At 37.8% G+C, this 16,477-nt stretch overlaps 1 long non-coding RNA gene across 1 annotated transcript; it reads left to right on the top strand.

The window, feature by feature from the left end:
• The first annotated feature begins 3,899 nt into the window (after positions 1-3,899).
• LOC117097980 lies at positions 3,900-15,448 on the top strand. Its single transcript, XR_004443125.1, has 3 exons — positions 3,900-4,255; positions 12,711-12,776; positions 13,101-15,448. It is a non-coding gene; the product is annotated as an uncharacterized LOC117097980 (long non-coding RNA).
• Positions 15,449-16,477: the final 1,029 nt, after the last annotated feature.

The raw sequence follows: 16,477 nt of genomic DNA, 5'->3' as shown, positions 1-16,477 counted from the left end.
GATGTATACCCATTACTTAACAATAGGTACTAGAAATTATTCCAAATCAATACATAAAGTATTACTTCTTTATATTTTATAGATGCATAGTATAGATTAGAGACTGCCACAGATTCCTGGCCACTTCTCTAATTAAGAGGTAGAGTCCACTTTTCTCCCCTTGTATCTGGGCTGGCTCTGAAACTTATTTTTCTCTATAGAATGAGATAGCAGTGATGTTGTATAATTTCTGAGATCTACAGCTTTTGAGATCTTAAGATATCTACAACTTTATGTCCTGAGAAAACTCCCTGTTGGAAGCTAGCCACCAAGCTGAAAGAAGCCCAAGCCATGAAGAGAGGTCACATGGAAGAAAGCTAATGCTAAAACCCTCCAGTTCGACAGTCCATGCTGATTTCCCATCCAACAACCAGCACCAACTAACATGCATGTGAGGGAGCCATCTTGGATATTCCAGCCGATTTAACTCTCCAGATGACCCTGTGATGACCCTAGAGGACATCACACAGAACAGAATTTCTCAACTAAGCACAGTCACCCATGGAATTGTGAGAGAAAATAAATAATCGTTATTGTTTTAAGCCACTATGTTTTGGGTGTTTTGTGACTATCAATAGATAACCAAAACACACAGTAATCCATCATGTGGGTATACGCTGTTTTATTTAACCCAACCTCTACTGATGGACATTCAGGTTGTTTCTCTTCTTTCGTTATTATAAACAACGTTGCAATTAATAATTATGTAAATATGTCACTTTTCATGTGTGACTGTATCTGTGGGATGAGTTCCTAAAATTAGAATTTCTAAATATAAGAGAATATGCACTTACAGGTTTGATAGATATTACAAAATTGTTATCTGGGAGATTTCACTAACCTACACTTCCAGCAATAATATATGAAGTTACTAGTCTCCTATACCTTGACTAATACTATGTCATTAAACTTTCTGATTTTTGCTAATCTAATTGGTAGAAAATGGTATAATTTTAATTTGCATTTCCATTTTTAAAATAACATTGATCATATTTTAATATATTTAAGAGCCATTTGTATTTTTGCTAAATAGTCCATGTTCTTTGCTCAGGCTCTACTGGGATGTTGGTTTTTTAAAAAATTGATTTATAAAAACTCATCAGGGAATTTAATCATTTATTTAGATGAGTGGCAAACATTTTTTCTCAGTTTGTCATTTTTCTTTTGGCTTTACTTAGAGTAATTTTTACCATGCATAACTTTTTACTTCTATGTTGTCAAATTTATCAAAACTTTAACTACTCTGCTAGGAATTCTGCCTTGGATTCTTCTAACACTTTTTTTCACATTTAAATTTTATTGTATTTTTTAACATTTAAATTTTCTCTGAGACATGAGTTTCCTTTTTTAGGCCATTTTCTGTTATATTTAATTATGTTTCAAATCTTGCCTATTGCCTGTGTGCTTCTCAAGGGCAGGAAACCTGTCTTTTTCATGGCTGTATCCTGAAAACCTAGCACAATGGATCATATATAAAACACTCTCAGTAAGTATTGATACCATATGAAATAAACTTTGGGCCTGCACTGGGTTCCAAAGATAAAGCCACTCTTTCTGACATCATCTGAGAGGAATTTGTTGACCATGAACAAAGAAGCTGCATTTTGAACAAGCATGTTTGAAACTCTAGAACTTAAAGCTCAGCAGTATAGAAATATCTTTGAGTCTCCTTTTCTCCAGCTATATTTACTGTCTACCATGTGTGACTTCTCTTTCTTCTGATGCTAATTAATTAATACCCCACATGCCAAACCCTTATTTACCACCCGCACATGCAGACTTCTATTAGAAGTCCGGAATGTTGATGGTTGGGTAGGTATTTTAACCTAGCTTAACCTCTATTACAATAATTAATTTTAATTGCTTTTCACCTTGGTTACATGATCCCCCAACTCCATGGAAATGATATAACCTTGTAAAAAATTAAAAAAAATGAAAACCTTAACATGAGCTTCTTAAAAAAACAGACGTGAGATTTGACTTGAGCATTCAGTAACCAAAGGTATAAGATATTCAAAACAAAGGAAATGTGGTGCTTTCACTGCTTGTTTTTAGTGCTGCCACTGCTCTCCCAAGGAATGTCGCTGCCTTAAACTCTGTTCCGTGGCAGATACTTCCTGCCCCTATACATCACCTTCAGATGTACTAAATGATCAAAATCTTGACCATCTGGCCACTCCTCTAGCTCTAGTATTCCAAATGACTTATATTTTTAATGGTTCTTTGTGATCTCCCTGATATAGAAATCCATGTATGCAGGCGTATGTGCACTCAAAAAGAGTCTGTCTTCCTTCTTTGCATTCCTGTGTGCTTTAGCCAGAAGAGATGCTTTAGGATGGTGGTACAGTGAGAAATTTATGAAACAAGGGCCACTGGGACACTGAGATGACTATTTGTGGTTAAGCAGAATCCAAAAGGATGATACGGGGTGTCTCTTTCTTTACAAGTAGTAGCCACTGCCATTGAACAAATATTTAAATAATACAAACAATTGTTAATAATTATTTAGCTTCTCTTAAATTGAGTCACGTACCCCCTTTTCATGTATAAAAACTGTACTTATACTTTGTGTTTCCCTTGTGTTTCTCAAAAGATCACAATAAAAACATTCTCTTGAAAAGTTTACTTAATTTCACTGACATAGAAAAAAAAATTTTTACTGCATTTTATGCTAGATTCACACACTTCACATGGTGGTTGAACATATAAGGAAAGATATATTTTTACCGTGGCTTGATGACATTTCTTCAATATGCTATCCTCACAGCAGATTATATTTATTCAGAAAATTTGAAGTCATCTATTTGAAATTACCTCTAGTAGTTTGTTAAAATATAAAAGATCCATTTATAGACTTTTAAAAGATGGAATTTTTATAAAGGTACAGTTTGTTTGTTTTTTAGACAGAGTCTCGTTCTGTCGCCAGGCTGGAGTGCAATGGCACGATCTCGGCTCACTGCAATCTCCACCTCCTGGGTTCAAACGATTCTCCCGCTTCAGCCTTCTGAGTAACTCGGATTACAGGTGGGCACCACCACACACAGCTAATTTTTGTAGAGACGGGAGTTCACCGTGTTGGCTAGGATGGTCTTGATCTCCTCACCTAGTGATCCACACGCCTCAGCCTCCCAAAGTGTTGGGATTACAGGCATGAGCCACTGTGCCCCACCAAAGGTACAGTTATTATATGTCAATTATACAATAGATTCCCAATAGGGTAAGATCCTAGGGGAATAACATCACTAGAATCTGATGTGTCCATCTCAAATAGTTTTTTACTGAATTGATTACATCTCAATAATGTTTTGGAATCTTGATAAAAACTCATGGCTAAAGTATACCATTAACGTGACAATATTCTATAATAAATAAGCAATGTTATTTACCATATTACCTTTACCATGTGTATTTATATCCAAAACACACTAACTTATACCATATCAGGGCATAGCAACTCCAGCTTGTTTGAAGAACATTACTTGATAAACAGCAATGAAGGCAGAAGAGTTGATGGAAATTCTGGTATTACTACCACCTCCTTCCCCTACTACTGCCCTTGTAAAAGACCGAAATACTCTGTTCATGTGACCAAACTGAACTCTTCTTTCACTCAGGAATTTAGAGTATCCAACATGTACTGTGGTGCTTTAAAAACAGTCAAAATTCTTTGACATCATCTCAAGAGGTGGTGTCAATGTCCTTCTTTCCCAGAATCTGGGTGGGCTCAGTGACTGCTTTGACCAATAAAGCATAGTGGAAGTGAAGCTGTGTCAGTGTCTCGGGCTCAGACTGTAAGAGATTGGCAGCTTTCACTTCCTGTCTCTTGGAAGTCTCTTGAAACTTTGGACCTGGGGGAAGCCAGCTGCGGAGTGAGAAGTCTGACTATCCTGAGATCACTGTGAGTATAGAGAATTCCTGCTAGGTCTCCTGTGTTTCAGCCATCCCAGCCCAGGCACCACAACACATTATCAAAGGATTGTCTTGGACCTTCTCATCCCAGCAAATATCCAATGGAGAAGAAGGAAGACCCCAGACATATGATCCCACTCTAGCCATCCCAGGAGCCCTCCGCTATCCAAACAACTACAGCTGTGGCCACAAACATTGTGTATCAGGGACAAACTCTCTCTGCTTATGGCTACTCTAATCCTTGATCTACAGAATCATGAACTTTGTGGGTCCGGTCATGATCTTGATTTTGGCAATGGCTTCCCAGGTGTGTGTATGCTTATCAAACTGTGCACTTTAAAATGTGCAGTTTATTATATGTCAATTATATACAAAGCTGCTCAAAAATTTTTAAAAAATTATTTTTTTATACCACTGAGTTTTCAGATGGTTTGTAATATGACAATAGATAACCTGAACATGCACTTACTATGTTTTAATGTTTATTTCTTCCTGATATTTATTAAAATAAAAATATTATTAAAATACAAACTTGGCATATAAAACTTTACTAGGTACATTAAGTACTTTTTTTACAATATTCAATTTGTTTTTACTAAATGTCTACAATCTAAACTATAGGTTATATAGTCTAGATTCTAATCTAATCTATAGATTATATAGTCTAGATTATAATGTATAGATACATAATAAGTTATATTATTAGATATAATATGCCAAATTAAATGAATTGGCTTTAAAAAAATCACATTATGGATTATTACTGATAACATTCGTATTAGTATTGTTTTTTACTCAAGTGAATTTCCTACCAGAACAGATTCAAGTCCTGTGTACATTCACTCTTTTTTTTTTTTTTTTTTTAATTATACTTTAAGTTCTAGGGTACATGTGCATAACGTGCAGGTTTGTTACATATGTATACTTATGCCATGTTGGTGTGCTGCACCCATCAACTCGTCAGCACCCATCAATTCATCATTTATATCATGTATACCTCCCCAATGCTGTTCCCCTTCCCGAGTCCGAGTGATCTCATTGTTCAGTTCCCACCTATGAGTGAGAACATGCAGTGTTTGGTTTTCTCTTCTTGTGATAGTTTGCTAAGAATGATGGTTTCCAGCTGCATCCATGTCCCTACAAAGGACGCAAACTCATCCTTTTTGATGGCTGCATAGTATTCCATGGTGTATATGTGCCACATTTTCTTAATCCAGTCTGTCACAGATGGACATTTGGGTTGATTCCAAGTCTTTGCTATTGTGAATAGTGCCGCAATAAACATACGTGTGCATGTGTCTTTGTAGTAGAATAATTTATAATCCTTTGGGTATATACCCAGTAGTGGGATGGCTGGGTCATATGGTACATCTAGTTCTAGATCCTTGAGGAATTGCCATACTGTTTTCCATAATGGTTGAACTAGTTTACAATCCCACCAACAGTGTAAAAGTGTTCCTATTTCTCCACATCCTCTCCAACAACTGTTGTTTCCTGACTTGTTAATGATTGCCATTCTAACTGGTGTGAGATGGTATCTCATTGTGGTTTTGATTTGCATTTCTCTGATGGCCAGTGATGATGAGCATTTTTTCATGTGTCTGTTGGCTGTATGAATGTCTTTTGAGAAATGTCTGTTCATATCCTTTCCCTACTTTTCGATGGGGTTGTTTTTTTCTTGTATATTTGTTTGAGTTCTTTGTAGATTCTGGATATTAGCCCTTTGTCAGATGAGTAGGTTGCAAAAATTTTCTCCCATTCTGTAGGTTGCCTGTTCACTCTGATGGTAGTTTCTTTAGCTGTGCAAAAGCTCTTTAGTTTAATTAGATCCCATTTGTCAATTTTGGCTTTTGCTGCCGTTGCTTTTGGTGTTTTAGACATGAAGTCCTTGCCCATGCCTATGTCCTGAATGGTACTACCTAGATTTTCTTCTAGGGTTTTTATGGTATTAGGTCTAACATTTAAGTCTCTAATCCATCTTGAATTAATCTTCGTATAAGGAGTAAGGAAAGGATCCAGTTTCAGCTTTCTACTTATGGCTAGCCAATTTTCCCAGCACCATTTATTGAATAGGGAATCCTTTCCCCATTTCTTGTTTCTCTCGGGTTTGTCAAAGATCAGATGGCTGTAGATGTGTGGTATTATTTCTGAGGACTCTGTTCTGTTCCATTGGTCTATATCTCTGTTTTGGTACCAGTACCATGCTGTTTTGGTTACTGTAGCCTTGTAGTATAGTTTGAAGTCAGGTAGCGTGACGCCTCGAGCTTTGTCCTTTTGACTTAGGATTTTCTTGGCAATTCGGGCTCTTTTTTGGTTCCATATGAACTTTAAAGCAGTTTTTTCCAATTCTGTGAAGAAACTCATTGGTAGCTTGATGGGGATGGCATTGAATCTATAAATCACCTTGGGCAGTATGGCCATTTTCACGATATTATTCTTCCTATCCATGAGCATGGTATGTTCTTCCATTTGTTAGTGTCCTCTTTGATTTCACTGAGCAGTGGTTTGTAGTTCTCCTTGCAGAGGTCCTTGACATCCCTTGTAAGTTGGATTCCTAGGTATTTTATTCTCTTTGAAGCAATTGTGAATGGAAGTTCATTCATGATTTGGCTCTCTGTCTGTTACTGGTGTATAAGAATGCTTGTGATTTTTGCACACTAATTTTGTATGCTGAGACTTTGCTGAAGTTACTTATCAGCTTAAGGAGATTTTGGGCTGAGACAATGGGGTTTTCTAAATATACAATCATGTCATCTGCAAACAGGGACAATTTGACTTCTTCTTTTCCTAACTGGATACCCTTGATTTCTTTCTCTTGCCTGATTGCCCTATCCAGAACTTCCAACACTATGTTGAATAGGAGTGGTGAGAGAGGGCATCCCTGTCTTGTGCCAGTTTTCAAAGGGAATTTTTCCAGTTTTTGCCCATTCAGTATGATATTGGCTGTGGGTCTGTCATAAATAGCTCTTATTATTTTGAGGTACGTTCCATCAATACCGAATTTATTGAGCGTTTTTAGCATGAAGGGCTGTTGAATTTTGTCAAAAGCCTTTTCTGCATCTATTGAGATAATCATGTGGTTCTTGTCTTTGGTTCTGTTTATATGCTGGATTACGTTTATTGATTTGCGAATGTTGAACCAGCCTTGCATCCCAGGGATGAAACCCACTTGATCATGGTGGATAAGCTTTTTGATGTGCTGCTGAATCCGGTTTGCCAGTATTTTATTGAGAATTTTTGCATCGATGTTCATCAGGGATATTGGTCTAAAATTCTCTTTTTTTGTTGTGTCTCTGCCAGGCTTTGGTATCAGGATGATGTTGGCCTCATAAAATGAGTTAGGGAGGATTCCCTCTTTTTCTATTGATTGGAATAGTTTCAGAAGGACTGGTACCAGCTCCTCCTTGTACCTCTGGTAGAATTCAGCTGTGAATCCATCTGGTCCTGGACTTTTTTTGGTGGGTAGGCTATTAATTGTTGCCTCAATTTCAGAGCCTGCTATTGGTCTATTCAGGGATTCAACTTCTTCCTGGTTTAGTCTTGGGAGAGTGTAAGTGTCCAGGAAATTATCCATTTCTTCTAGATTTTCTAGTTGATTTGCGTAGAGGCGTTTATAGTATTCTCTGATGGTTGTTTGTATTTCTGTGGGGTCAGTGGTGATATCCCCTTTATCATTTTTTATTGCATCTATTTGACTCCTCTCTCTTTTTTTCTTTATTAGTCTTGCTAGCGGTCTGTCAATTTTGTTGATCTTTTCAAAAAACCAACTCCTGGATTCATTGATTTTTTGGAGGGTTTTTTGTGTCTCTGTCTCCTTCAGTTCTGCTCTGATCTTAGTTATTTCTTGCCTTCTGCTAGCTTTTGAATGTGTTTGCTCTTGCCTCTCTAGTTCTTTTAATTGTGATGTTAGAGTGTCAATTTTAGATCTTTCCTGCTTTCTCTTATGGGCATTTAGTGCTATAAATTTCCCTCTACACACCGCTTTGAATGTGTCCCAGAGATTCTGGTATGTTGTATCTTTGTTCTCATTGGTTTCAAAGAACATCTTTATTTCTGCTTTCATTTCGTTATGTACCCAGTAGTCATTCAGGAGCAGGTTGTTCAGTTTCCATGTAGTTGAGCGGTTTGGATTGAGTTTCTTAGTCCTGAGTTCTAGTTTGATTGCACTGTGGTCTGAGAGACAGTTTGTTATAATTTCTGTTCTTGTACATTTGCTGAGGAGTGCTTTACTTCCAATTATGTGGTCAATTTTGGAATAAGTGCGATGTGGTGCTGAGAAGAATGTATATTCTGTTGATTTGGGGTGGAGAGTTCTATAGATGTCTATTAGGTCCGCTTGGTGCAGACATGAGTTCAATTCCTGGATATCCTTGTTAACTTTCTGTCTCGTTGATCTGTCTAATGTTGACAGTGGAGTGTTGAAGTCTCCCATTATTATTGTATGGGAGTCTAAGTCTCTTTGTAAGTCTCTAAGGACTTGCTTTATGAATCTGGGTGCTCCTGTATTGGGTGCAATATATTTAGGATAGTTAGCTCTTCCTGTTGAACTGATCCCTTTACCATTATGTAATGGCCTTCTTTGTCTCTTTTGATCTTTGATGGTTTAAAGTCTGTTTTATCAGAGACTAGGATTGCAACCCCTACTTTTTTTTGTTCTCCATTTGCTTGGTAGATCTTCCTCCATCCCTTTATTTTGAGCCTATATATGTCTCTGCATGTGAGATGGGTCTCCTGAATACAGCAGACTGATGGGTCTTGACTCTTTATCCAGTTTGCCAGTCTGTGTCTTTTAATTGGAGCATTTAGTCCATTGACATTTAAGGTTAATATTGTTATGTGTGAACTTGATCCTGTCATTATGATATTAACTGGTTATTTTGCTCGTTAGTTGATGCAGTTTCTTCCTAGCCTTGATGGTCTTTACATTTTGGCATGTTTTTGCAATGGCTGGTACCGGTTGTTCCTTTCCATGTTTAGTGCTTCCTTCAGGGTCTCTTGTAAGGCAGGCCTGGTGGTGACAAAATCTCTAAGCATTTGCTTATCTGTAAAGGATTTTATATCTCCTTCACTTATGAAACTTAGTTTGGCTGGGTATGAAATTCTGGGTTTAAAATTCTTTTCTTTAAGAATGTTGAATATTGGCCCCCACCCTCTTCTGGCTTGTAGAGTTTCTGCCGAGAGATCTGCTGTTAGTCTGATGGGCTTCCCTTTGTGGGTAACCCGACCTTTCTCTCTGGCTGCCCTTAAGATTTTTTCCTTCATTTCAACTTTGGTGAATCTGGCAATTATGTGTCTTGGAGTTGCTCCTCTGGAGGAGTGTCTTTGTGGCATTCTCTGTATTTCCTGAATTTGAATGTTGGCCTGCCCTACTAGGTTGGGGAAGTTCTCCTGGATGATATCCTGAAGAGTGTTTTCCAACTTGGTTCCATTTTCCCCCTCACTTTCAGGCACCCCAATCAGACGTAGATTTGGTCTTTTTACAGAATCCCATACTTCTTGCAGGCTTTGTTCATTTCTTTTTCTTTTTTCTTTTGGTTTCTCTTCTCGCTTCATTTCATTCATTTGATCCTCAATCGCTGATACTCTTTCTTCCAGTTGATCGAGTCGGTTACTGAAGCTTGTGCATTTGTCACATATTTCTCGTGTCATGGTTTTCATCTCTGTCATTTCGTTTATGATCTTCTCTGCATTAATTAGTCTAGCTGTCAATTCTTCCACTCTTTTTTCAAGATTTTTAGTTTCTTTGCGCTGGGTACGTAATTCCTCCTTTAGCTCTGAGAAGTTTGATGGACTGAAGCCTTCTTCTCTCATCTCGTCAAAGTCATTCTCTGACCAGCTTTGATCCGTTGCTGGCGATGGGCTGCGCTCCTTTGCAGGGGGAGATGCGCTCTTATTTTTTGAATTTCCAGCTTTTCTGCCCTGCTTCTTCCCCATCTTTGTGGTTTTATCTGTCTCTGGTCTTTGATGATGGTGACGTACTGATGGGGTTTTGGTATAAGTGTCCTTCCTGTTTGATAGTTTTCCTTCTGACAGTCAGAAGGACTGTCTATTGGTCTGTTGGAGATTGCTTGAGGTCCACTCCAGGCCCTGTTTGCCTGGGTATCAGCAGCAGAGGTTGCAGAAGATAGAATATTGCTGAACAGCGAGTGTACCTGTCTGATTCTTCCTTTGGAAGCTTCCTCTCAGGGGTGTACTCCACCCTGTGAGGTGTGGGGTGTCAGACTGCCCCTAGTGGGGGATGTCTCCCAGCTAGGCTACTCAGGGGTCAGGGACCCACCTGAGCAGGCAGTCTGTCCGTTCTCAGATCTCAACCTCCGCGTTGGGAGATCCACGGCTCTCCCCAAAGCTGTCAGACAGAGTTGTTCGCATCTGCACCGGCCCCCGCTGCTTCCCCTATTGGTCTTCAGCTGTGTGCTGTCCCCAGAGGTGGAGTCTACCGAGACAGGCAGGCTTCCTTGGGCTGCAGTGAGCTCCACCCAGTTTGAGCTTCCCAGCGGCTTTGTTTACCTACTTAAGCCTCAGCAATGGCAGGCGCCCCTCCCCCAGCCTCGCTGCTGCCTTGCGGATAGATCGCCCAGACTGCTGTGTTAGCAGTGAGGGAGGCTCCGTGCGCGTGGGACCCTCCCGGCCAGGTGTGGGATATATTCTGGTGTGCCTGTTTGCTTAAAGTGCAGTATTGGGGTGGGAGTTACCCGATTTTCCAGGTGTTGTGTGTCTCAGTTCCCCTGGCTAGGAAAACGCATTCCCTTCCCCCTTGCACTTCCAGGTGAGGCGATGCCTCGCCCTGCTTCAGCTCTCGCTGGTCAGGCTGCAGCAGCTGACCAGCACCGATTGTCCAGCACTCCCTAGTGAGATGACCCCAGTACCTCAGTTGAAAATGCAGAAATCACCGGTCTTCTGTGTCGCTCGCGCTGGGAGTTGGAGACTGGAGCTGTTCCTATTCGGCCATCTTGCTCCGCCCCCCACATTCACTCTTAAGTTTCTAGATCCAAGTCCATTCCCTAGAACATATTAGGTATTCAATAAGTGTTTGGTAAAAAATAAATGAAATATGGAATAGAATTGAAACCTTTTCTTTTGTTTTAATATTTTTATCGAGTGTATCTTAGTTTAAATGTATTGCAAATGATTTCAGGACACCAGTATCTACCTGAGCTAGATTGCTTTCAAGTTTTAGTTTAATATTCAACCAAAAATGCACATTATAAAACAATGTACCTTATATTACAAAAAGTTTGCATGTGACGGAGCCAGATTCCTTTGAGTCCAGCACTTGAGTGTCTAATCACTAATTCATTCTCGTGACCCCATCAGGAAATAACATGACCAGAAGTCTAACTGACAGGAATGAGACCTACAGAAGAACAAAAAAGAAGGAAAAGTTACTAATGTTTATTCTGTCCATTTTCTTCTTTACTGTAGGTCAGATGTACATGATGGTTACCATTGTAACTACATACTATGAAAGATTAATCAGTGGGAAAAAAAATTAAAGACACACAAAAAACTTTAGAGAATCAACTTCTGGTCAAAAAAGTCCTCCTTTAGCCAACTCTAAACCTCATTCAACCATTATTCTCTATACTCTTAGAAAGCATTCAGAAGATATAATATTTTTTAAGGACTTCAAACAGCAAATGGCAGAATTGACAAAAATTGAAAATAGAGGAAAATTTTGGTTTAAAGAATTCTAATTTTAATAATGGGAAGCATGCATTCATGTTTATGCCTAATTGATCTATATATGCTATATATATATATTTCTTGTAAATGTACTTGTGCTAATGAAATAGGAATTCAGGACAATAAGGTCGAGAAGAAGCATGCTTTATGAATAATTGGTTTCAATGATCATATTCTTGATCTAAACAATAAAAAATCAAAACTCTGCATTTTCTTAATAAATATGTTTTTCTCTGTGTTTTAAGTCTCAAGAAGTTATGGTAGAAATGCTTCGCAGAAAATATTTTTCAAGTCAGGCATGGTGGCTCAGGCCTGTAATCCCAGCACTTTGGGAGACTGAGGCGGGCAGATCACTTGAGGTCAGGAGTTCAAGACCTGCTTGCCAATATGGTGAAAACTTGTCTAGACAAAAAAAAAAAAAAATTAGCCTGGCATGGTGGTGCACACCTGCAATCCCAGCTACTTGGGAGCTGAGGCACGAGAATTGCTTGAACCCAATTGCTTGAATTAAAAAAAAAAAAAAAAATTTTTTTTAGAGTTTGCATTGGGCTGAGATGGCACCACTGCACTACAGCCTGAGTGACAGAGCAAGCAAGATTCTGTCTCAAGGGGAAAAAAAATGTTCATACGATGATACTACAGCTAGAATGCTAGAATTCTTTTTCACTAATAGTTATATTAAGTCCTTTTCTGTTCACTAAGCATTACTAAGCATTACTAAGCATGAAAAAAGTCTTTGTGCTGTGGTAAGAATGTTGAAAAATGTATAATTTCTCAGGAGATATGAATAACAACTTTCACTATGGTTTGGAAAATAAACTAGTATCGGTATATTTTTTGTTTGTTTTAAATAAACTCATCACTGGAGTTGTAATAAATTTTGCTTCTAGACCATGTGAAAATTTTAAATTAGAAGCTATGCAGCAACTAATTTTTAAATTAACATAAAAATTCTCATTTTAAATGTTCTGAAAACTTTTAAACATATGCAGTTGCTATAATTTAATACATTCCTCTGTCTTTTACTGTCATTTAATACATTTCTCTGTGTTTTTTGTATCTCTTGTATTTCCTGGCAGTAACTCATGCTTTCAAAATATCAGGAAGCAAATGAGAAAAGGAAAAGAAGACATTCATTGTATATTGTAAGCCAAATAATGAACTAGCTAGATAGTGCCTCAGAGACTGGAGGAAAATGACATTGTTAACATAATTGTTTTTCCAGTTAATAATTAGTATTGTATAATCTGACCTTAATCTATAGGCGTCTTTTTCATTATAATCTCACCAGAAGTCCTTAATTCTATTCATATGTTATCTATTTTAGATTATCTATTGCCTCATCCAATGCTTCCCAGTTTCTCAAATACACTAAAATAAGTAGCTCTAGTTGGTGTTTATTTAGAAAGAAATGTTACCCCATGGTCACTTAAATCCAACATCCCCAAAAGTTCTTTTTTTATATAAAGCTGTCAAGTAATCCTGCCAAAGGACACTCTGGGCTCCAGAGTGAGAATAATTTTTCCTTAAAAATTGCCAATTTCTTGACCTATATTCTATGATAAAAGTTTTAATATTTTATATTAAATTTGTCAATAATATGCCTATTGATCAACATGTTCTATTTAGTGTACTGCTTCACCAAGTGCCAACATATATGCCTCCAGTGACTGCTGATCACTGAGTCTCCTCATGTTAGTAAATTTCTAAACATTTTTCTTAGTACATGGAGTAATGTGTTATGTTGATAAATGTTTCATGACGCTTAAATGTAGCTACATTGCAGTAATTCGAAGGTAAGAAAAAGTTACCATGACTCCCATTTCTTTGAAATTGTGTACAATGAAAGGCTTTTCAGCATGATACCCCAACTAAAATTTAGGGGTGTGACAGCACTTATAAGTAAATCCATTCTGTTTGAGTAAATATGGAGTTTCATTTACCTTTTAGCAAATTCCCAAGTAGCATCTCCATAAATTTAAACTGATTTTACTTATTGAGTTCTATTATTAACTTTAAAAGACAAGCTACTTTGGGTCATTTTGAGCATCACATATTGCTTACATAAAATAAGTTTAAACCTGAGTCCATAATGATACTAAGCAAACAAATACAGGCATTGGTCGCTGTATGGAGTCTGTTTTCATGCTGTTGATAAAGACATACCCAAGACTGGGCAATCTACAAAAGAAAGGTTTAATTGGACTTATAGTTCCATGTGGCTGGGGAAGCCTCACAGTCATGGTGGAAGGCGAAAGGCACATCTCACATAAGAGCAGACAAGAGAAAAGAGCTTGTGCAGGGGAACTCCTTTTGTAAAACCATCAGATCTCATGAGACTTATCCACTATCATGAGAACAGCATGGGAAAGACCTTCCCCCATGATTCAATTACCTGCCACCAGTCCCTTACATAATACATGGGAATTGGGTGGGGACACAGCCAAACCATATCAGTCACCTTTGAAGAATACTAGAGAATGTATAATTATTCTGAAAATTAGTAAATAAAGGGAAAGAAGCAAACATTTTTTCTGTCTTTCCATAAAAAAAAATGTACTTTGAACAACCAAATGGGTGATAATGAAAGTTTGTCTTTATAAAAGTAACTGAAGAGCCCAGGCGTGGTGGCTCACGCCTGTAATCCCAGCACTTTGGGAGGCTGAGGTGGGCAGATCACTTGAGCCCAGAAGTTTGAGACCAGCCTGTGCAACATACCTAGATCCTATCTTTAAAAAGAAAGAAAACATTTAAAACAGTAACTGAGCATCAGCTATTGTGGGCACACTGCCTACGGGTAGCCCTGCTCCACAAGAAGCAGTTAAAAAAAAAAAAAGTAACTGAGCAGATAAGTGAGAAAGGAATGATAATTACAATAACAAGATGTGGCAATCCTGATTTAATTAATGAATCTAAGCAAAAAGCAATGGCTTTGAATAGAATACAGAAAAGAAACAACTAAACATTATGTGCTTCCTGGTAGAAATATACACCATTAGCTATGATTTCATCTTTTGAACCTGAATCTGATCAAGCCTCTAGATCTATTCATCAATTTACAGAAAACACAAGGGACAAAGAAAAGACAAAGGAACATACTAAACTACAGCATGAGGTACAATCAGCAAAATTCATACCATGGAAACTATAGAACAAATAATTTCGTTTTTTGCAGAAATAAATTGCAAGGGAAAAACAAAGACATGGATAAAGACTCTTCAGAGATATGCTTACCAGATGCAATTCATGGATGTGTATTAGCGTTCTCCAGAGAAACAGAACCAAGAGGATATATATGGGTATATAAGAGGCAATTTATCATGGGAGCCAACTCACATGATTATGGAGAGTGAAAAGTTCCGCAACATCCCATCTGCAAGCTGTAGAACCAAGGAAGCCAATGTTGTAATTCAGTCTGAGTCTGAAAGCCAGAGAAACTGGGGGCATTGGTGTAGTCTTGGAGTCAGAAAGCTCAAGAACTTGTTGCTCTGATTTCCAAAGGCAGGAGAAGATGGATGTCCCAGTGCCAAGAGGCAGAGAATTCGCCCTTCTTCCCCTTTTCTTCTATTGGGACCCTTAACAGACTGGATGATGCCTGTCCATATTGATGAGAGTGGTTCTTCTCTACTCAGTTTACTGCTTCAAATGCTAGTCTCTTCTGAAAATTCTCTCACAGACCCACCCAGAAATGTTTTACTAACTATCTGGCTATCCCTTAACCCAGTCAAGTTGACACATAAAATTAACCATCACAGAATGTTCTTTGGATTCAGATTTAAATCAACAAAGTGTGAAAACATCATAAGATTATTGGAGACATTTGTGCATTGACTGGATATTTAGTGACAAGGAATTTTTCATGTTTGAAGGTGTGCTAATGGTATTGTGGGTTTTGTTGAGTCTATATATTCTAAAAATACTTCCTAAAATAGTTACAGAAGAAAACATGTCTAATCTGAAATTTGCTTCCAAATTATCCAAGAGTGTGGGGTTGGGGAGTGAGTGGAGGTATAGACAAGTCAATCTTGGCCATGGGTTCATGCTCAAATTTCTTATTCTAAGGACACCAATCAGATTAGATCATGGCCCACTCTAATGGCCTGATTTTAACTTAATCACCTTTAAAGTTCTCTTTCCAAATACAGTCATATTCTGAGATACTGGGGGGTTAAGGTATTAGTGGGAATTTGTGGGGACATAATTCAGTTCACAACAAGTCCATTCAGAATCTTGCCATATTTATTTGTAATATCAATGCCATATAAACTGCTTAAAATGGTTACCTTCAATATTGGCTCAAAAGCTGAACTGTGTAAGCTGCTGGCATTAATCACCATGCTATACTTTGCAAAGCCCATAGCCCAACAATCCTAACCACTCCTTCACTTTCAGACTAATTATATAGATCTATTTTCTCCAATATGGCAGTCACACATCAAGTAGTAAACGCGTGAAATGTGGCTGATCCAAACTGAGATGTGTTGTAAGTATACATTACACTGGATTTCAAAGACTTAGCAAGAAAAAAAGAAAGTAAAATATCTCATTACTAGTTTTTGTATTGATTACATGTTGAAATGATAGCTTGGATATACTAAATTAGATTATTAATTTCAGCTGCTCCTTCTTACTTAAAAAATATGGCTAGTAAATAACTTTAAAATTATGTGCTCACATTATATTTCTATTGGATGGAACTTTTCAAAAATATAGGTATCTGTCATTTGACCTAAGATTTGCTTCAAAGACTTTCTTAGCCTTCCAATGTATAACTCTCTCCAATAATCCCTTTCCTTTTTGCATCACACATTTAATAACCTAGGTGCAGAATTCTAGTGCTATGTGC

The sequence above is a fragment of the Trachypithecus francoisi genome, unplaced genomic scaffold (assembly GCF_009764315.1).
Source record: "Trachypithecus francoisi isolate TF-2019V2 unplaced genomic scaffold, Tfra_2.0 Lachesis_group15, whole genome shotgun sequence".
Classification (NCBI taxonomy): Eukaryota; Metazoa; Chordata; class Mammalia; order Primates; family Cercopithecidae; genus Trachypithecus; species Trachypithecus francoisi.
This window is presented reverse-complemented; position numbering and strand designations above follow the sequence as displayed.